Here is a 22,619-nt window from a genome sequence, read left to right as displayed (position 1 = left end):
CTTTTACAAATCTCCAGTGATAGAAATTCTGCAATATCCTTCAGTCATCTATTCTAGTACTTCGTTAGCCGTATGGCTAGTGAAATTTTTCCCAGTATCCCATCCCAGCCTTCACTGTGCAGATTTCAAATGTAATGCTACTTTCTCTAGATGAGGACAACTGCAGATTCACAGTGCCTGATCAAACCGTATTACCCCTCAGCAGTCCCACCTGTGAAGCCTTAAGACCTTCCACTGCTAGCCCTGTGCTACTGAATGAATTAAAAGCACTACATGTGTTAAAAGCCTGTGGATTTGGTGGAAAACTGAAATAACCTAAGGCACTTAAATCTGACATTAGGAAAGGTGTGCCACATTGGATCACTTTAGTAAACTGGCATTGCCATTAATCCTACCATGCAAAAAAATGACTTTTGCAAAAAATGACATTTTGCAATTACCACATCATAAATAGACACCTTTAACAGTACTTATGAGATGGCTGTATGCCTTCTGACTGTTATAGGCATTTTACAGCCTGGACATTATGCATGCTGGAGACCTGTTTCCCGCACTGCTACTCACGCAGTAACACTTCCCCACTTCTCCCTGTGCAGACCCCAGGGCTCTGTACCTCCTCAGCAGCTGCAGAGATGCTTGGGCAGAACACGAAGCCTGACAAATTCACTCCAGAATGCACTTGCTGAAGCTAATTAGATCGCAGGAACATTTCCCAGGCTGTACGTTCCTGCAAGGAAGAAAAAAAACCACCCATAACATTATTAATCGCAAATGGTGGGGATCATGGAGCCTGAGTACATTTCTGCTGGGCATTTCCCTGTGTAGGCATAAACTCTGCATGAGAGCCGGCAGTGTCTAGAGAGGAAGTTGACTCCATCTAAAGAGGAAAATAAAAGCACACTGATTGTGCTCTCAGTATCAGCTCCTGAGGCAAAAAGGCCCAATTTGTTTTCAAACAAATTTGAGATAATTGCCTTGACTTCAACAGATCATTGTAAAAGCCAGTATAAATGGTGGAATGAAAGCAGAAAAGCTTAAAAACATATGTAGATGGATATGGCGGGAAGACTGGAGTTATCTACTGCTCCTCTTAAAAGAGCCATGGTTTGTCAACCAATGTTGTAAGGTTTCTATAGTTTAGGCTAGAAAAAAACGCATGCAAAAGCTAAAACAAATCAACTAAATGTAAAAGCAACCTCCTTCACCCTCGAGATGGTTTTAACAGATAACTACAGAAATGATTTGCAGAACTTCCATTCAAGTGAGGGGGAGGAAGGAGGGGCTGGCCAGCAAGACGTCAGTGGGACGTACTGCAAATGATGCTGTAGCAAAAGACATCCTTGTCCATCTGAGGTACTTAATAACAAACAGCAAAATGTCTTTAACAACCTACTCAATTTAAAGGAAAGTATATGAACAGTAACTGTTCAGCATTTTATGGATTTACTTACATTTAGAGATCAAAGTCTCCAGCCTCCAATTCCTCACTGGTATGAAACTCATGCCTACACTGTGCGGTGAAATGAAACCCACACGGGGAGCCTGCTAAAAGCTGCCATTACAGTTTGGGTTTGTGTGAGCTGGCGTTGCACACCCTACCTCATGCTTTCCCTTCTGCAGAAAAGGACAACGCAGTGCTATGGGCCCACGTGTACCATGGACATGAAGCCAACGTGCACTGCAGCCCCGCAGCTTAAGGGAAGCAAAGCTGGCTGGTGACTAAAGTTGCATCGTGAGTGTTGCTTATTCTGTTTATTTGCAGAATTATGGGAACTTTAAAGCTTCGGTTAGATGAAACCAGCAATCTCAAAATTACTAAGTTTTAGGCTAATACTGCCCAAGGGAAAGAAACCAAAATAAATCATTTAAAAAAACAACATACAGAAAAAGGAATGTTTCTTCCATAGATGTTACGAACACGTGCACACACACACCCATTCCCCCTTCCTTCTGAACTTCACTGAAAGAGCAGTTTTATTTTCCCGAGCACAGAACCTGTCCCCATCTGGTTCCATTTTTTACTACTTTCTTCTTTTGGTTTCCTTCTCTCCCATTCCAACCCGTATTTATTTCCTTTTGTTTAGTCTGTACTCTTTATTCCCTCTTCTCTTTTTGCAGATTTCCTTTTTAATTTGTTTGGGAAAGAAACATTCCTGCCCTGACTTTCATAACACAAGCTGGTGCAGGAGGCCCGTCAGGAGCCCACTCTCCCATGCCCTCTCTCCCTTTTGCAGTCCTGGCTGGCTGGCCGGCCTTGTTCTTGGTACAAGGGGAGAAGCTGGGGGCTTGCTTTATTTGGAAAAGTGTCCCAGTCTATTTTTGAATTCAATTTCAAATACCTGCTATAAAACACTGTGTGGAAGGTCAACTATATTATTTACAAGCCATTGTATGTAGTTTAAAACAACTCCGAATCTGTATGAGATTAGCCACTATAAAGCAGGATTAGGCTGAAATTAAAATGTCTGCAGTGGGATTTTATTAAATTGGTTTTAAATTACATTCTTAGTAATACAGTGTTGAAGATTAGAAGCCTTAATAGAGCAGAAAGACCACTTTGGGACAGAACTGTGGCACTCCTTGCAAAACATGCTAAATTCACAGAAGCAGAGGGGCCCAGCAAAGGCCAGAGACTGCTGCTTGCAAAACTCTAAAGCTCAAAACTTAACGGCAAGCCCCACAAGGCTGCCCAGACACCAGGCTCTGCAATTTCCAAGTAAGAACATCCTTGCCCCAGACGTGGGCTACGTACACGTCCGGTGCCACTTCCTTCACCCCCGTGCCCTGCCAGAAGCATGAGCACCTGCACCGGGCTGGGTGGGGATTCTCACCTGCGGGGCTCATCCCGTATTACGATCATTGCTATAGTGCCCATGAAAGCCAGGCACCGCCCAGACTAACCAGCCGCATGGGATGAAGGTCCACGTTTTTGCTGTAGTTCATATGCATAAGAGGAGAGATTTCTTTATTTCATTCATTTCCAGGAATCCCTCCCATTAGCACGATAGAGATGGAGAGCTGCATAGCTAAACTTAGCTAAACCTCCACCAACTTCAGATTCTGTGAAGTACTACTACAATACTTCATATTTTGTCATCTTGAAGTTTATCTGCTTTTTAACGTTCACTTCAACTTCATGCTCAGCAATTTTAATTAATCACAATTTTTAGTAACATTTAAAAACAATGAACATATTTTTGTGTAGGGATACAAAATGTACATCCCTCCAAACGTGCTCACCGTGAGAGCTCCAAGTGCTGTGGCACCAAACCACTGCTGTTTCCCTTGCCTTTACTGATTGATGCACAGGAGGCACCCAGGCCAAAAAGCCTCAAGCACAGCAGGGCTGAGATGGAATTCCTCAACAGATATCGCAGAGAATGAGAAAAAGCTTCAAAAAGAGACTACACCAGTAAAATCAAACAGAACAGCTCTAAACGCAGTACCAGCCAAAATGAACAAAGCTCTTGCTATAATGAAATGTTTTAACCTGTCTGAAAAAAAAGAAACAACCAGTCATCTGCCGATTACATGAAAATCTTTAAAAAGTCAGAGATATCGTTCCTATTTCTAAGAGGATTCAGAGGACTCAACGCTGCTGTCAAACAGCAAGGCAGGGTCCCAGCTTCTCACAAACTCACAGAAAACCTTCTTCCTATTTTTGCCTCTGTAAGGCCCTGTTGCAGAAGCCCACCTCGCCCGCTAGCTGCCAACACAAGTGCCACGCTAACAGCTTCTTAGCTCCCCACTCCACCAAAACAGTGAAAATCCACACGTGGACCCCCTCAGGATGGTTAAAAGGCATTTAAAAAAGACTAACCTGTGCTATTTGAATTTGGTGGAGGTCACGGAGCTCTGAACTTCCCCAGTCACTTCGATCTCGTTTCCTGTAGAGGGGCACGTGACCCTACGCTTCCTCACCGCACCTTGCTCGACTTGCTTCATTTACTTTTTAAAACCCAATGAAGAAACTGTCTCATACAGCACGTTTAAGAGACTTCTGCTCCCATGACATGTCAGTGTTGAACCACTGACATTTCTGCATACCCAGAAAGAGCACTCCTCCGTTTCCTTCTGAGTCACTACACGATTCAATGGCCCTTTTTGTACTGTTTCTGTGTATTAATACCAAATCCTAAATGTGATTCTATTACAGTATGCTCAACTTCTGCCTCCCTCTTTTTAAAGAGGAGAAAAATGCAATAGCGGAGAATGCAATTACATTGCACGCGTGGGAAATTTTAGCCCAAGGACGTTAATTTACCAGGCTGTCAAAGCGATAAAGTATTGACGTATCTACTTTGAGTAGTTGTAGTTAGCGTCAATTTTTAGAAATACTTTTCATTTGAATGTAGCAAACAATTTTCACAGGAGTTTCAGTCCTATGGGAAAGGGCTTACAACTTTGGAAGAGTAAAGATTCTCTTCTCAGCAGTATGTATCCACTTACTGTCATTTAAGGATGGGATAAATGGGCCTGAACATAGGTCATGAAAGGATGGATGGTAAAGTCATGGATCAGATGAGTATGTTTACAGCATTAGTCAATAGCTGGTATTTTAGCAGATGAAGCAGATCAAGGAACCGATCTAGCCTTTAGAAATTGATTAAGACCTTTTGATTTTTCTTTTTTAATCTCTGGTACCATCAACTCTCAGTCAGCAGGGGACAACTGCCGGCACAAAGCTGGCTGCAATGTCACCAGGTTGCAATGCAAACCCACAGCTTGCACGGAGAAGCCCAGAGCAAACCAATGCAGGACACTTCTGTGCATGTTGTTTGGTGCATTTTACACAATTTCTAAGTACTTTATGAGATTTCCACTAAAAATATCATCTTCTAAATTGAACTGCACCAAATGAAGACCTGGTTGCTGTGAGCAGCCTCCACTGACCACCAACTGGGGTCACCTCCAGCCTGCTCCCCACAGGCTTCTTGCTTCAACCAAACAAGTAAAACGAGCTCCAAATCCTTCTATTTGTGGTTAATCTGACTAGTTCTGATGGAAGATGAGAGGGAACGGCTTCTAGGACTCCTTCTCCCCACAGAGAGGTGGGAGGAGCGAGCTGGGGCAAAGAGGCAGCAACAAGCAGTGGGACTTCACAGGCTGCCACAGTCTGCGCTTGTGCTACAAGCGCCACACAAGAACAGTCCCACCTTCCCTGCAAGTTGGCAGATATCATAGAAGATACAGATGAATGTGGAGGGACGAGCTCCAAAAAGGAGAAAACCTGTCCAGCCTAACAAGGTAAGACCAGTACAAACCTCTCAAATTCAAGGAACTACTGCAGCTACATATTGCACAAATCGCATTTGCCTACTAAAAGACATACGTATTCTAAACGCAAATATGCAGGGGAGACCCACACAAAAGGAAATAACACAAGTGAAAAAAGGACTACTCCACAGGATAGGTGCTCCCACGTGAGACTTTCTCAGCAAACGCAAGCCTACTTGCACATGCAGCTCTGAGCTCATGTGGTTGCAGTCCAAGTGCATGTACAAACATGTGTCCACAGATGCACCTGCTCTGCCCTGATTTACAACCTTGGGCCAACTGGCCAAAGAGAGATCAGGGTATTATTTACACTGGAAGACACTTGAGAGCACTGCGAGATGCATGCAGCTTAAGCACTTTCTGGCGCTGAGCACGCAGAGCCATTATATGCTGGACCCTAGGCTTCAGAGGCACGGAGGGGAAGTTGAAGAGTTCAGGAAGTCACTCTGTTTGTTCACAACACACTGCTTCATTGTACTCGTCTTCAGCTGCTCGCACAGCAGCTCCTGGGCTAACAGTCGTCACTGACAAGACATGGTTTATTGCTCTTCTTTTCAAGGGGCTGTGTTTACAAAATCACTTTTAATATGTTAACACTGCATGAGGATCTAGTGACGTATACTGCACCATGCCAGAGCAGTGCTTGGAGCCCGTGATGGGGCAAATGTAGTTCTGTACTCCCCCCAGATACCCCTCTCCACATTGTTCAAGATGCAAGGAATGCTTTTGCTCAGTGAGCAACTCCTAGCCATCTCCTTTTTAAGCTACATCCAAGCAAAATGTCCTCTGAGGGTGTCACTCCAGCCAGAGCACCTCAGTGCAGCTCCACGGTCTTCACTGGGACTGCACAAGGCAGGTGTGTGATACCTGGGGGATTTGCCGAGCCCGCACAGCCCCCACAACGCCTGTTTTGGTAAGCTTCTTGGTGCCTGGGCCTCCACAAACACCAAAGGATCTCTCAGCTCTGACCACAGAACACTGCAACAGGAAGTCCTCTGCTAACTGGCCATTTACTTCCCTGTCCCTGTCACAGATGAGGAATCTGTTGACTGGCACCTTTTGGAGGACTGCTGCCCCTCTGGAATTTTTGGTAGCTATATTAGGTGGTAAGCCAACTGCTTGTAATTGATGCTGGATCTCACTTCATGTACACACAAGACAAAACCGCTTCATCTTCTGAGTGGAAAGCTGACCTGAACCTCTTCCTTTTGCACACCTGGATGACTAATGAAGATGTGGCCATAACATTGTAAATGGCAAAAGTTATTTTTAAGACTCTAAATTGACTCCCCATCACTTATGACTGAATCAAACGCTGTTTGACTTACCAAAGAGGACCACCCCAGCAGGAATAATAAGTTGCACGGTGACCTGATAGATAAACTACACCAGGATGATAATGGTTGTGGCTGTAGGGCAATTTACACAAATAATTTGCTGTCCTGCGCCAGCTATGGCATTTAGAAAACAACCATGGGCTCTGAGGTTTGAGGCTTAGATTACAAAACACATGCAGTCACATCTCAACACATTTGATGATTCTGGTCCAGGTGATGCAGGCTAACGGAGCATGCTGAGCGCCAAAATTCAAACCCATACACATCACTGGCCTTATAAAAACAGGCCCTATCTGGGGGGGATTTACAGGATTCCATACCTGTAAATGGAGTCTCACCTCCCTCACTGATGTGGCCGTATCTGTACACATGCACAACAGTGGATATTATGAACAATGTTTTCCACCTGGTACCTCTCACCAGCAAATACAAGCTATTAACATCCCAGTGACTGGGCAAAACAATCAGTACTGCTCCTGACCTTGAGCGGGCATAACACCTGTGAGCACAAGAGTACATCGTCATATGGAGCTGCTAAAACAACTACAAAAATCCCAAATCTGCTTGCCAAATCACAAGGGCTCAGCAGTAACACAGAGGTGTTCAAACTTCAAAGCAGGAGCACAGTCAGCAAGAGTTTGTTGAAAGAATTACAACCAGGCATGGAAACTGGGACTTCTCAGTAGCATGTAATCCCTGCTGTTTCCATTTCCTCTTCCTCATTATCAGCACAGACGGGGGCTGAAGATTAGTAAACAGTGGGTGTTTAGGGTGAATTAGAGCATGTGTGATATAGAGCTCGCTATCCTGGTGGCATCAGCGTGACTTCACAGAGAGATGTAAATATTTAATGGCGCCCACTACGTCTCTTCAGAACTATGAAATATTAACATGTTCCTTGAAGGTAACAATGATGGGGGAATCTTATCAGATTAAAGAAAAAAAAAAGGGCTTTCTTGACCTTGACCTAGGACATGAACAAAATCTTATGGCCAAAGTGTTCTGGTATATTTCCTCCCCTTCCCTCTCCATAGCCATCTGTGTGGAAGATGAAGGCTTCTCACATGGCTCCCGTCCTGTCTAAAACCAGAAACAACAAACTCTGGGACAAAAGCCTCAACGTAAAGAATTTCCCTTCTTCTGAATACAGGAAAAAATACTTCCAATGAAATCTTTAGAGCTTTCCAACCAGCTAGGGTATAGGGTTTTTAAAATCATTACACCTGGATGACAAATGCAAAAGCAAGCAAAATAGTAGCACAATTAGAAATTATTCTACTTTTCTTTAAGCATTTATTTTTTAAGTGGATTCTCTTCTATTCCTTTCTCTTCTTTGCCCACTGCTATAAGGAACAGTCTTAGAAAAGATTTTCTCTTCTCACTCCCAAAATCTGATTTCAGCTGTCACTTTAGGTTTTAAAATACCACTACCACATGACTAACTAACAAAGAACAATACTTCCCTACACTGATGTATTAGCAATTTTGAAGAGGAATCTGAAAAAGTAGGAAAATTCAAAATTATTTTGTTTTCTGCTCTTGTTCTCAAGTCTACACAACACTAACAGCTGTGTGTGTGTGAGAGATGTTACATGTCCAGCTATCACCCTTGGCTGTAGCCACAGGTTACCCTTTCAGAAGACAGCCATGTAAATAAAAGCCATTCCTAAGAAAACATAATATGCCTAGAAATGCCTACGAATTTCTTGGCTTGAGTGAGAACTACTGAGTTGACAACCGTGCTCTCAAAGTTATTTGCTTGTCCAGCTCCAGCTCCCCCTGGCAGTAATGATATTAACGGACTCCTGAGGAAGAGTCCTGCGCTGCTTCCTTAGTTAGGATAAAGGAATCACAGGATACATTTGTAAGAAGATAACTATTTTGTAGAAGTTTCTTCATATCACTAGAGATAATTCAAGTAACTAGTTTATTCACAGGAACAAAAACAAACAAACTTCTATTAAAAGGAACATTACTGCTGGTTGCTTATAATACTCGATTTTGCATAATACCTCATTTCTTAGTTTGCAGCCTTTGTACACAATAACCTTGAGACATGGTTTCTCTTGGACTTGATCAAAGAATACGGGATTACTCAACAGACACACAAACAAAAAACATTTGCTGTCTTTCCAAAGAGTACTTTCAACAATTTTTGCCCAGTAAAAGCTGCCTAGCCATTCTTCCAGAACAGTGTATTACACCTCACCAGTGGTGTGCCTACTCTCTAATTATCTTTCTCAATATATGAGCATTGCTATGATGGTGATATTATAAGATATTTATTATTGAGCAATTTGTCTTTAGCTATTAGCATGAATGTCAAAGTTTATGAAGCTTCAGGTATGAACCATATGATGAAGAGTTGTTATATACTTGGTTATTTCAGTAGAAAATACTGTTTTAAAAACCACAGTTAAATTGAGTAATACTTTATTTTCAACTTCCTATCAGCATTTGTGTGCATACACAGACACACGCACACACAAGGGAACAAAGCAAAATAAATCCGCACCTTAGAAATCAGGATCTACTACAACAGCCACACATTTTAAAGCCACAAAACCAGCATTTTTTAATGAGACTAGTTTTCCATCTGATGCAGCCATACAGTCTCAAAGCATTACTTCTGTATCAGGTCTACATTTTTTCTTAAACTGGGGAACCTCTCTATGGAAAGCATCTAATCTAATGTCTGTAGCTAAAGGTGCCTACATGAATTGGAGCTTAAACTATAAATTGCAGATCATTAAAATGCATGACAAGCTAATATTGTGCAAAAAGTTGCTGTTAAATTCTGAATTTGAGATTCTTCGCATTTGATTTCTTAGAGGGATTTTGCCTAGTATTTTTAATTGTAAACCAAGACCCTTTTTTCTCCATCATCTGTGCAACATATGTAGTTGTGAAATCTGAGCTACTAGTTTCATTTTTGAAAGAGGTCTACTACTTACATTTATTTCCTCCTTTACATTCTGAATGCTCATAATCACAAATTTTCAGTGCTTCTATTATCTACAAAATAGAAAGGGAGCTAACAAGAAGTAAGCTAATACAGGAGTACTTACTGGCATTATTTCAACAGAGTAAAGAGCTGTGCACCACTTTAAAGTAGCAGCATCCTACCCAAAGCTCATGTCTGTTTCTTTGTTTTGTTGTTTGTTTTTTAAACAAGTCCTCATGAGCAGGAACTTCAATCCATTTTTTACATTTTTCCCATGGGCGGTATTTTCCACATGAGGAGTATCTAGATGCCAAATATAGACGCAGATCAGAGTCTGTATGTACTTGCTGGGTGATTATAAGACTGCCAGCTCCTCTGCTGTGCAGTGGATGAGACTTGTTACTCTTAGCACAGGTTCAAGTGCCAGCAGCTCCATACTGACCAGAGCTGCACCCAAGTAAGGAGAACAAGATCATATCATGAACAAGATGAGATCATGGATTTTTCTTTCATTAACATTTAAGAAAAAAGAATATTCTTTCAAGAAGAAACAGGAGAAAGGGAGGCTCAATTTATGAATACGTATACCCACTGCTTGCTGTACTCTCATTCAGTTATCTGCGCTATCCCTAGGAATTAGTGGAGTTTATCACTATGAATTAGGAGAGCACTAGCCAAGCTAACGAGGAATTTCAGGCTCCATGAGAAGCATGCAGAGACAAGCCTTGAGTCTGAAGCTCCCAGCTTGCACAGGAAGGCCAGAGCTGCCCCTGCCCCTCACTCACATGCACTGGGCAGTTGCATGGGCCGCATTCAGGAGAGCTCGCTGTGCCCAGTGATGCTGGAGCCATCAGGGCGCAGCATCAACCCACATCCATCACCTGGCTGCTCCACAGTGCCTTCCAGCCTGAAGTTGCTAAATGCCATTTTGGGCAGGAACAACGGTAGACCTAGAATTATTGACTTTTTGCAATTACACTACACTAAAACTGATAGAAAACAATGATGTTTATTTCCTGCTTACCTGGCTTAGACATAAATTGCTGATCTGGAAACTAGTCTCCCTATACTGCTGCAGCCCAGCTGCTGTCAGGAGGCTGCAATGACCAGGCACAAAGCAGACGCTCCGCCTCACAGCAGGCGTGGGGATGCCAGTTGTCCTCACGGCTTACCATGACAAGATGAGCTGGGTTTCTGAAGCCCTTGCTGTGGAGGTCAGAATAAGCTCCCAAGTTCACTAGCTGAGAGTAAAAGCGGGGCCAGCAGTTTAGTGCTCTGGCTTGAAACAGCAGAAATCCCACAGAAGGCTATATAGAAGGCTATAACTGCACTTTTAATCACTTCCAGTCGTTTTGGTAGAGCTGCTTGCCTGCGGGCCATGTCCCAGCAGAGCCAGCCTGTCACAGAGCAGGAATATCAGGCAGCACAAGGAGGTGGTGCTGTGCACCATGGCACGCTGCGTGAGCCCGAAGGTGCTGCTGCAGCCACCTCCTGTGTTGCCAGCGGGGGCTCGGCTACGGCAGCTGTTACACAGGCTGTTTGTTCCTGCTTCAGGTTCCAAAGTTAGCAGTTTGGAGCTAAGTAAACTTTGTGACATATTTAACTTTGGGCCTTTTGCTGCTAAGTGGGACAGTTCTCTGAACTTTTAATGAGAAAGCTAGTGCACTGCGGTGCTCTTGGGAATGCTGGTTTTGGAGACCTTTGAACACTCATCAGACTAACTACTTCCATAATTGTATTCCTAACAAGAATTTAAAAAGTCCCTAATTTTACATCAGGCAGGATTCCCTAGTGACGCGGTCAGAGATCCACACCGGTATGCATTATAGAAAACTCCAGTGCTATCAGGATCACGTGCTCTGTTGAGAAATGAAGAAACCAGGACCTGAACATGCCAGAACTAAATACAAAGAAGTGAGACTACAATTGGTGAGAATTTTACTGGATAGAGCTGAGGTGTATTGCATCAAACATGCTTGCAGGCAGTAGTTCCAACCCCCCCACCAGTCACAAATCACAGTCATAGCCCAAGATCTTAGAAGAAAAATATTGAGGGTACTGGAGCTTTGCAGTAGGAAGAAAGTTATCCTGCCTTCAGAATGGTGATTTCCAAAAATAAACAGCCAACTCTGCCCAAGGGAGCAATGCCACACACATGCCTAAGGAACAGCAGCCCTGTGGAGCCCACGGAAGAAGTGCTCTGACACTGCCCAGGGCAGTCTTGTCTCACCAGTCCTGTCCCAGCACTGCCATCCTGCAGCGACCTCATATCATACCAAAGGTACGATGGGACCAAGGAGTGCCACTGCCTGTCATTTCACAAGTTCACTGGTGGAGTTTTTTGGTCCCTCCTCACTTCCTAGGGCACAGAGTCATGCTTAGCTATGAAATGGCAGTGGGACACTTCCTTATCTCTAGATAAAGGGAAGAAAGTAAAAATACACCATGTTCTTTTTACTTTCCCTTCTTGCAGGGTTTTTCCATTTTGTTTTTATCTGCTTCTGTGCATAGCTGACAGTGGAAGGCCTTGGGAGCTGTTAAACACCGTGGTATACAACATCACAACCACAAGTTCTTTAATGCCTAATCAGTCTCACTGATTAGCAAACAGACAGTGCACAAACACACTTGCAAGAGGAATAAAAGCTCCCAGTCTAAGCAAAGAGCAGCGTTATACCACTGTTACAGTAAACAACTGTAAACTCTGTTATTGCTCCTAAGAGGAAACTTTCCTGGCAAACTTTTGAAGGAACAAAAACCAGAAGACAACAATGGCAGTTCTTTCCCCTGGAAGCACAACATCCCTCGGTGTTCTCATTTAAGTACTGAGCATGATGACATTCAACTGGCTTTTACTCTGCAATTCACTTGCATTATCAGGGATGTTCTGCTAAACAACTGGCACATTTTAGAAGAATAAAGGAGCAATTCGTCCAGTTTGTCAGTTATGGAATATCCCATTTTCTAGTTCCCTATAGCAGCTAATGTCTTCTTCCAACTCCAATCAGCATGCACAAACATATGTACAAATGGAAAAGAGAAAGCTACAGTAAGTCTTGGAGATGCCAAGCCTGTAAAGATCTGCTAGGAAGAGAAAAACCAATAGATAAGCAATTAAATATTTCTCTGGTTTCACTTAAGGGGGCAGGTAACAGTAAGCACACAGCAACTTCTCAGAATAAGATTCTTCACTTTGAAGAGCACTTAGAGAATTGAAATTTAAGTTTCAAAATACCACATTATCTGTTTCAATTAAGTTATCTATTCAGAGTACTTCTAAAACAAGCTTGGAACTAAGAATATCCTAAACCACATATATAGAACAAAAGCAGAACTTGTATCTGAAAATCCAGTAGGAAAGTCCATAGGGGAATTATTTCCTTGTAGTTTGCTGCTCGCTAGTGTTAAACAAAGACTTGGGACTGTCTCCGTTTCAGAGTTTCTGGCTCCAATATGACATCACAGCTGCTATCAGGAAAAGTTGTGCATTTAAGGAATACCTTACTCTCAGTTTCAAAGTAGTATTAGTCTGGGGTGGTTTGAAAGTGTAACTGCAGACAGAGCACATGATGTTCTGGTAGGTGCTGCCTCTGTGGCCTCAGATGAATTATATTCTCTAACACTGACATACTTACACTTGCACATATTCCTTCCCAGGATATTGCCGTAATGTGAATTTCATTTCACCCTACTGGAATAGAAAATGTATTTCACTTAACATTAAGAAAACGCAAACCCTATCTCAGAACTCCAGAATCTAAGGCAAGATGTACGTCTATAAAAGAAGCCAAGGAGCAAACAACTGAATGGAGATGCAGATAAAAAGGTCAATACAGAGTCATGAAAACTCACCATGTGCACGACCAAGTGCTTTGTTTACTTGCAACATACACAACACACAGAGAATACCCTTTATGGTTTACATTTGATACTTCCTTTAAAAACTGCTTCAAGTAACTTCGAATGTGAAAGTAAGGAAGAAAATTCTCTATTTCTGCTTTTCCCTGCATGGAAATACAAAACAAGCGAACATTTGGAAATACCCTGGGCCTCTTGCTTTGTCCAGAGGAGGCTCTCAGACAGCAGCAAAGCGCTTTGTAAAAGCGATCTGACCCAGTGTGTAACACTTATGATAAGTACAGTCTTAGTAGAGGCTGACATGAAGTTTAGCTTGTATCCTGCATGCCTGATGCTCTGAAGGGACTGTGCAGGAACTCCCCTGCTCTTGCAGGTACTGCTGGAGATGTGGAACATCCCAGGAGAGAACAAGAGACGCTTCACTGCAAGAAGCCAAAGCTGGGATGAGGCACAAATTAGAGAGAGCCTGGTAAGGGCTCTGGAGGTGATGCAAACAGAAAGCCACAGGCCATGCAAACTGAAGGCAGCCAATAGGAGAGGATGAGCTTTAGGAAATAACTAAGGCTCTTCCTGCACTAGGCAAATCATGACCCAAGGAGAGCAGTGACTAAAGTGACTGCTGTGGGAGGATCAATGAGATGGGGAAACTGAGGACTGCAGAGCTTAGTACTGCACGGCTGATGCAAAAGGGCTTCCACACAGTAAGTGAAGAATACTAGCTGTTTTCTAAGAAGCATTTCCTAGGTAGAAGGCGGGGGAAAGAATAAGCAATTCCTCTCCTTCCTCCAAGAAAAAAAAAAAGAAATATCTTTAATCATCCATAGTGATAAAAAAGTGACTTAGCTGATGCAAGTTACAAGTCAGCCACAATTCTGCACAGGCTGCTTGTACGAGGACAGTCCAGGTTGGCACCAGCCTCCTTGGGCCCTGCAGTGTTGCCCCAGTGCCTCCTAGTACCCACCTGTCCCAGGCTGCTGGGGGAGCTGAGGGTCCTGCAGAGTTCCCACTGCATCTCAGAGTCTGCCAGTGAGCTAACGAGGCCCCATCCACTGTTCTCACAGCAGGTGGGAGGAGATCACTGGTTTAGGGCAAGGAATCTCAGACTTGACTGTTCACACTGCTGCTTTAAAAAAATAAATAAAAGAAAGAAGAGAGTGGAAGCTCAGGCAAACTCCTCTTTTGCCTTCTTGTCCCAGGACACAGATCCGAGCCACTAACAGGGACCGGAGTCTGGAGGGACACCGTATTTCCTGGAACTCATTTTACCATTTTAATTCCTGAGAACAAGTATGTTAAGGATTGCATATTTTGCAGATTTGATAACACTGCACTCACCGTTTTACAGATTCTTACCTACAGAGATCTTTCAACCAGCAAAGCAGAGGACGAGACAAGAATAATTTGAAAACAAAATCAAAGCCTGGATCAGAGAGCTCATTACTTCGTGACTTAATACCCAGAACTGCAGGGGATTAAGTCTTCTGTATTCCCTCAAGGTTCAGTGGGAAGGAACTTGTGCTGCTAAGCGAGTCCCATGGTGTGCTGACAGTGTTACAAACCCAGAGGCAGAACCCAGCTCTGCCAGCCTCGGGCTGCCCACGTTATCCCACTGTCCTTTACAGAGACAGTTCTATGGCTGGGAAACCTCAAGTTCCCAGCTGTGCAAGCTCCCGATTCTTCTTTAACACTGAGGACAGTTAGTTGTATGCAGCCATGTCAGAGAGCATGGCTAACCTGACACGTCTCAAAGCCCCTGCACCTGCCCTGCTGCCCATCTCTGGGCCCAGACAGCCATGCTCTGCACAGCCGGCAGCTCAGCTGTCAGGGATCAGCCTGACAGCCCTTCTCACAGCCTGCCAACAACACACATGGCTAGCTGCACAGCACACTGCTGTGACAACACAACAGCGCATTATTGTATCTCATTTCTATGACTTAAAGGATTTCCTGACTTCCTGTGCCTGCTGATGCTCTCTTGAATAGTTCGATACCCATGTCAAGCAAGTTACAAAACCTACCTGTTGTTGTGGTGAACGAGTGATGCACAGATCTGCAGAATGATGCAAGGCTCTGCTGACTGCTAGCTATGCTTATGTAACTCAATAGCTTCACAGCTGCTAATAATTAGCAGATGACCTGTGTTAAGTGCTAGACAAATACAGGGAGATGGAAAAGGAGAACCCTACTTCATTTTTTCAAAAACAAGCTAGCAAAATGGGAATAAAGATTTTTAACAGATCTGCTATGATTCTCTTTTTCTTCTCCCAGCAGAATTCAAACCCAGCATAACTTATAACTGAATATCTGAATGGTGCCTTGTTCGTAGCATTTGGACTTAGAACACAGATGCAGTTAACTCACTGCTTAGTGCCTTCTATCATACTCTCTAAAATGCTGATGTTTTCTCAGCTTCCACATTAGAAAAACAAAACCAACCACCTTTCTTCAAGTGATTTATTTTTTTAAACAAAGAGAGACTCAAACTTGAATTCAGTGTACAGCTTCCTCTGCTCTTGTCCTCTCTCAAAAATAAGAGATTAATTGTTATGCAGCAAACTGGGAATAACATCACTTTCTAAAAATTTCCTTTGCAGCTCTTCTCTTTATTTCACAAATTCTTTTCCAGATCTGATGTTCTTAGTGTTGCCTGCAAAAATGTAATTAAACTGTTGTAATTAACTGTTAAACTAATGTAATTAACTGTTTGTTAGTACAAAAATTCCTCTCAGTGACATAATAAAAAACATATCTGTATATATATTTGGGGGGGTTGTTATTCTGTTGTTGAGTGATCTGAAAGCAGTTGAGTAGGGAAAGAAGTTTTCTGTTTAAAGATGACATCTTTTAGCTGCAATAGCACCGGCTCTCTAGTCGGGAGGTTTAAGATCCTCTCCCAGCACTATTACTGACCTGCTGCTACGAGACCTCAGGCAAAGCCGTTTCCCCACACCGTGCTTCTCTACTCTGCTTTTAGAAGCTTTATTCACACTTCAAGGCCATTTTCAGATGTTCTGAGACCACTTACTCCCATATACTCTGGGGGGATCGCTCCACTCCGCCTGTTCCTCACAGCAACAGACTTCAGTATTCAAGCACAGCATTTACCAAAAACATTAAGAAAGAGGAGGAAGAAGGAATCACCCTACTTCCTGAACTTATCTGAAGAGAAACATGCACAAGATATTTTGGGTTTGTTGAAGCTGCTATGAGCATTTGTGTTAGCCTCCATATTACTTCCTATTAAAGAGCTCCCTTTAGTTTCTGTAGGGGAAGAGACACTACAGTTTAGAGGAGGTCCCTCTGGGAACACATGCACAGAAGCCAGGGGTGCTGCTCACCCAGACTCAGCCCTAGGAGGGAAGTGGCAGGAGCTACACGTGCTGGGAGGGAGCAAAGAACATGGGTGCCACAGAAGCAGCTTAAATATTGGGAACTTTGCTTCTGCAGCAGCAGTAGTTTAAGAAGGTACAAAATGAAACATTTAACTCCAAACCATACTTATGCATGATTGGATCCAAATGTAGATGATTCCTAATGGGGTTGCAGTAGAGTTTAGAGTTACAAAACAGATTCTCAAAGTGCTCCTTGTGCTTCCTGTCCATCTCCTTCCAGGAACAAGGAAGCTTTCTATTCTGAATGCCTTTGATCTCAGATTTTGATGAAACTGCTCCCTTGCCGCCCATGTCCCAGCTTACAGGCGCTGCACCACAGTGACCTGCGCTGGAGGGGACCCAAGCACAGCTGCTTTGTGAGGCAGCACAGCTGAGCAGCAATAGCATGTCAGAGCTCTCATCTCCAGGGTTAATTCCACTGGAACAAATGTCATCTTTTCGCCATTCAGACTTCACCCACAACACAGCAGCACTCCTACTTGCAAGGAGTCACAATAGAACACTAACAGTTTATTAATTTCCTAGATGTACCTACACATGGAGCTGATACTACACAAAAGCACACCACCACCACAATGACCACTGCCAGCATAAGAAAAACAAACATTTTATCAGGATTTAAAATATTTTGTAATTAAGTTTAGTTTTTAATAATCCCTTTTGGGGGGTATTTGCTGACCTTCTGCAGTCGTTATTCAGCAACAGATGGATTTCCACGTACACCTGTGAGGCCAGCAGCTAACTAACATGCAGGTAGTCACACACTCGGTGCCACCCAAAGCAAACAGCTCTCTTGAAGATTTGTGGCCACCTTCAACATCCTCACCTTTCTGCCCATATAAGGAACACTGCCTCCACCCTCCCCAGCTCAAACACAGCTGGAGCAATGGGTTCCGAACCAGGAGACCTGCCCATCCCTTACAGTGGTGGATGCTACTCGCCAAGTGTCAGAGTGTACCACATTTACATTAGAGCCAAGAATAAGAGAAGTCTGTAGATAGAACACAAGCATTTCACTAGATTTGAACTTTTACAAGGTTTTTTCAAGGTTTGTTATCAACTAGCCACAATTAAGGTGTTCATGTTGGCAAGAGCATAAACTGTAAAGAAATCCCCCCCCCGGCCATTGTTTCCTTATTCCTCGTGGTTCCTAAGCACAAGTCCATTATCCAGATGGAAATTCAGTGTAGTAAGAGCACAGAACACTTCTAATGGATATGCAGAGACATTTTACCAATATATATAAACTTATATACACACATACATCCCAAGAACAACATGTGTGCTATGAAAGGAAACCTATTAAGCTCTGCCCTCAGGCCACATTTATCAGACAGCACCAACATGCCCTCTTTTCCTCCTCCAAGAAAAGCCTGGTGTTTATACGAGTGAAGCAGAAAGCAAATGGCTGTTAGAACTCACTGCACTGTCAGTAATGGAGAGCAATACCAAAGAGTATTTCCTTCACAAAGCTATCAGCATTGCTCCTGCCACTCATCAACCTTCACTGAGAAGGCTGGAGGTCACCTGGTGTGAAGGCTGTAGGTAGAGGTCACTCCTCTGAAGGAACACTTTCATTTCTGCCTTTGCTGCATGAGACAAAACAGCTACAGCACTCTTGTAGCAACACAACCCCACAGCATCTCGTTGCCTGATGCCACCCAGAGAGCAATGCAATGCTGTAAGAAGCACAGTTTCAGCAGAGATTGAAGGCAGCAGCATCAGCTAGAGAGATATGAGTGCAGTCAGAGCAGGAGGCAGGAGAGAGGCAGCCCAGGCTGAGAGAGCCACTCCTCCCCCCCCTCCTTTCTGGGCAGCATTAACCTGCACTGCTGAACTCATCAGCACACCCCACAGATAACTGTGGCATGGGGCAAGGGTAGGTGAGCAGCAGGAGGAGATAAGGGAGGGCGGGGGCAGCAGTTCCTCAGCTTCACCATGAGCTGTGTGAGTTCACCCAGTCAGAGACCAGCCAGGGACCAGCATGCTCCTCACCATCCCCAGGGGACTGGCTGCAGGAACATTTGCCTCCCTGTGAGGGGCTGCAGTCTGACAGGGGTGTACTAAGGGCAATGTCCTGCTGGAGGTCAGAGGGTACTGAGGAGCCCAGGACACACACAGTGCTAGAGAAGCTAAAAGCAGTGTTTCTGGTGGACCAGTAACAGGGACTCAGACACAATCTCCTACTCTTAGGCTTGTTGCTGTCACACTTGCTAAACAGCCCTTAAACAATCTGCATGCATGTAAGTGGGTCCTCTCCACTCACCAACTTCTCATGCTCTTCCTGGACAACCCTGTCCCTCCCTCCCTCCCCTCACGTGCTCCAGCAGCACAGTGGGCAGAAGTGCTCTGCAGCAGTTGCATTTCCTCCTCATGTGCTCTGGGCCCTGCTCTGACAGAGGAGAGCACAAAGCAGAGGGTCCTCCAAGCTCTGCCAGGAGGCAACACCACCACCCATTGTTTTGCCTGGTGTATGAGATGGGGACAGCTTTCCCCCACAGCCATGCTGCCAGCACAGCAATTGCTCACACCCTTCCCAAAGGCATGGCTGCTCAGCTGGGTGCCCATGGGTGGTGAGGGCAGGACATCTCCACACAGCCTCCAAGCCTTACCTGTGGACAGGGAGAGATGCAGGTGGAAGAAGGCGGTATGCAGGGTGTGAGGGAGGGGTAGGGCATACTGCCCACCCTCCAGGGGCCAGGAAGGCCAAGGGCAGCTACCAACAACCACCCTTTCTTTGAGCACACACCACAAAAACAAACAAAAAACCCCAATCTGAAGCTACCTCGCTGCAGATTCCTGGATAGGTAAATCCTACTCAGTGCCAGAGATGAGCTCTGTGCCATTTTTCAGTGGCGAGGCCCAGGGAGGGCACGTGGTAGCAGCGAGGAGTACAGGCAGAGGAGGGACAGCCCTGCCCTGCAGGAGGGGTTTTCCTGAAGAGGCAGGAACCACAGGGCAGCAGGGGCACGCAACCCGGAGGAAGGCTAACCTAACACCTTCGGACTGCTTACATGAGGTCTGTAAGCCTGTCTCCTCCACAACGCCCTCCGGCCAGCTCAGAGGGCTGGCCGTCCCGAGCTCCGAGCTCCCCGCAGCACCCGCCGGGCTGGCGGCCGCGATGTCACCCCGGTGGGTGCCGCGCCAGGGCCCCTCCCCAGCCGTCCCGCCGCGGGACCGACAACCCACCGCCCCCCGGGGCCAGGCATAGCCACGGCCCGCAGGGACCGGGGTGCTCCCGGAGGCCGGGCCTCGTCCCACGCCATCCTCCAACCCGGGGAGCGCAGGAAAGGCAGAGAAAAGCGGGGAGGGATGCCAGCCGGGCGCACAGAGGAAGAACAGGAGCAGCTTCAGAAGGCAGAGCGCGTCCCAGCCCGAGACAGAGCAGTCTGGAAGAAAAGAGAGAGTCACAGGGAGAGCAGGCACGAAGCGAGCCTCAGCTCCCGGCTCGCCGCGCCTTGTTTACTCCGGGGCCCCAAGTGAGCCACCGCCGGAGGGCCCCTACCCTACCCGCGCCGTTCCGTTCCCCGCGCCCCTTACCGCGCTCCGTCGGGCGAGGCGGCGACTGCCAGCGGCACTCCAGCCGCGGCGCGGCCGGGGCATGTTGGGCCGGGCGCTATTTATAGCGGCAGGAAGCGCCGCGCCGCGGCTCTGGGGCGCCGCTCCCCGCCGCCCCGCGCGCTGCACATGGCCCTGGCCGCGGCCGGAGAGCGGGGGGCAGCGGGCAGGGGGCAGGCCGGAGCCTGATGCGTGCGGACGGGGAAAGGGCTGCGGGGCACCTGGCGCTGCGGGCTGCTCAGCGCCCGGGGGCCGAGCGCTGGTCCCAGCTGTCTCGTCACCTCCCTCGGTGCCTGCCGCCCTGATGGCAGCCGACGGGGGCTGGGGAACGGCCGTGGCACGGCGGGGACGCGGACGGAGGAGTGCAGGCATCATTAAACAGCGGGAATAGAGGTACTTGCTGCATCCCCATTAAGACGTGCAGTATGCAGAGGTGTGGGAAGGTCAATTACCTCTCTCCACATGATGCCCCCAAAGGGATCTGTGCTTCTTATCTCAATTAACTCACACAGAAATGGCTTTTGCCAGGCAAGCAATAGAGGCTGCTTCCTATCCCTTCTAACTGTGGCTGAACTGTCTAGAAAGAAAACTTCTGTTAACGTCTTTGGGTGCAGCGGTGAACTCTTGAATGGAAAAATACCCAAAGCATAAGTGATGGAGCAGCTCGGAGATAGGGGTGCATTCTGCAGGGCAGCAGGGCTGTAGCTGGGTGCATGTTGGATCCAGTACTCATCCTGCGTGCTTTTCGCATCTTGGAGGCATTTGGATGGATTTTGTTTAGTCCGTGCGTGACCATGGTTCAGCTCAGCAGCTGCCCAACACCGCTGTCTAAAACATGAAAGTTACAGACAGGTGTCCTGAAAAACTGGAGCTTGTTCTTGATTCCTCTGTTGCAATATGTCCCAGCAAGGTCAAAGCCTGTGCAATGTGCGTGCTGAGCCAACCTCTTACAATTTGCTTGTTGGTTTTGACCAAGAGATTACTAGGTGCAAAGGCAGCATTAAGGTGAGATGTGCTCACCAAATCATTGCTGATTAGCGTTCGGTGTAAGGCTTCAAACCTTGCCAGCCTTTTATGTAGGTCATGTCTTTGTTTTTGTGTCATCGCATGCTTGGGGCGCTATAAGACAGAAAAACAGGTACCATGGTTATATATTTTTCCTCTACCCTCTTCTGCCCTAGGTGTGTGACCTAGATTAGTTTGCAAGCAAAAATTATGGAGCTCACAAATGGGAAAGCTGCAGGTACTCTGTGCTTACCGCCTTTATGGACACAAAGACCTAAAGCTCTCCAAAGGGGCTCACAAATCCACATGGGGTTCCTAAATGCTTCATCCTGCATTTGGGTCATTGGTTAGCTGAAAACAGTTCTGAAGTCACATACGGGCAAACTGCTTCCTTTTGGCTAGGCAGTAGAGAAATATCATTGATGTGTTTATTCCAAGCTTGATATGGCATATAGAAGAAGAGCTCACCCAGATGTGCTTGTTTGCTAGAAGCCAGCTGTGGAGGAGATCTGCACGGGAGTGAGGGACATAGTAACAGCCCTTGCAAGGACAGTGTCCCCCCCTTACGAGGAGCCCACCAAGTGATCTGTCATCACAGTGCTGCCGTAACCAACGAGTTCTTCTGCAGTCTTGATCACTGGTCAGCCTGGCGTGCATTGTGGTAACACGTGAACCTGTCCCATCCTTGCTCAGCTCCATCACACGCACTGCGGGTAGCCCCTGTGACCAGCTGAACTCAGCAGGGCACGGAGTGAGCTGGGAAATGATTCCATGCAGGTTGGTTGTTCTCCATAGCCCTACCTGCCCTTTATCCTTCAGAAGGAACTGAAGGGCGATTGTTTTAGAGAATCTTTTGCAAAGCAGAGTGTGATTGCCTGTAGCTGGGACTTGATTTCCAGAAAGGGAAAGGTGCTCCAGAGCTCTGATACAAGCCTGTGTCTACGCCTCATTCACGAGAGAAGCCTGGGAGACTTTGCTCCAATTTCACAATAAGGACAAAACACATAGCTCCCATTTTTCAGGAAGGGAAAGAAATGAAGTGGGGGGGAATTTACAGCCCAGGAGCATGGAGTTTGTGCTAGACATTATCCAGCCCTAGTTAGCATATAAAAACACAAGGTATTGTGACTGAATCCACATACAGCAACTCTTTAAAAGTAGCTGCTGTCACAAACATTTCTGATGTGCCAAACCAGTAGGTGACTTCAAAGGCAACATCTCACATGCCACCATACAAGAAAGCAAGCT

At 45.7% G+C, this 22,619-nt stretch overlaps 1 protein-coding gene across 1 annotated transcript in view; it reads right to left on the bottom strand.

Moving 5' to 3' along the window:
• The window catches only part of WIPF1 (WAS/WASL interacting protein family member 1), a 50,324-nt gene extending 29,862 nt beyond the window's left edge, over positions 1–20,462 (bottom strand). The window contains exon 1 of the mRNA XM_021400338.1: positions 20,349–20,462. The gene's annotated coding sequence lies outside the window, so the exon portion shown is untranslated. The remainder of the gene's footprint in view (positions 1–20,348) is intronic.

The sequence above is a fragment of the Numida meleagris genome, chromosome 5 (assembly GCF_002078875.1).
Source record: "Numida meleagris isolate 19003 breed g44 Domestic line chromosome 5, NumMel1.0, whole genome shotgun sequence".
Taxonomy (NCBI): domain Eukaryota; kingdom Metazoa; phylum Chordata; class Aves; order Galliformes; family Numididae; genus Numida; species Numida meleagris.
This window is presented reverse-complemented; position numbering and strand designations above follow the sequence as displayed.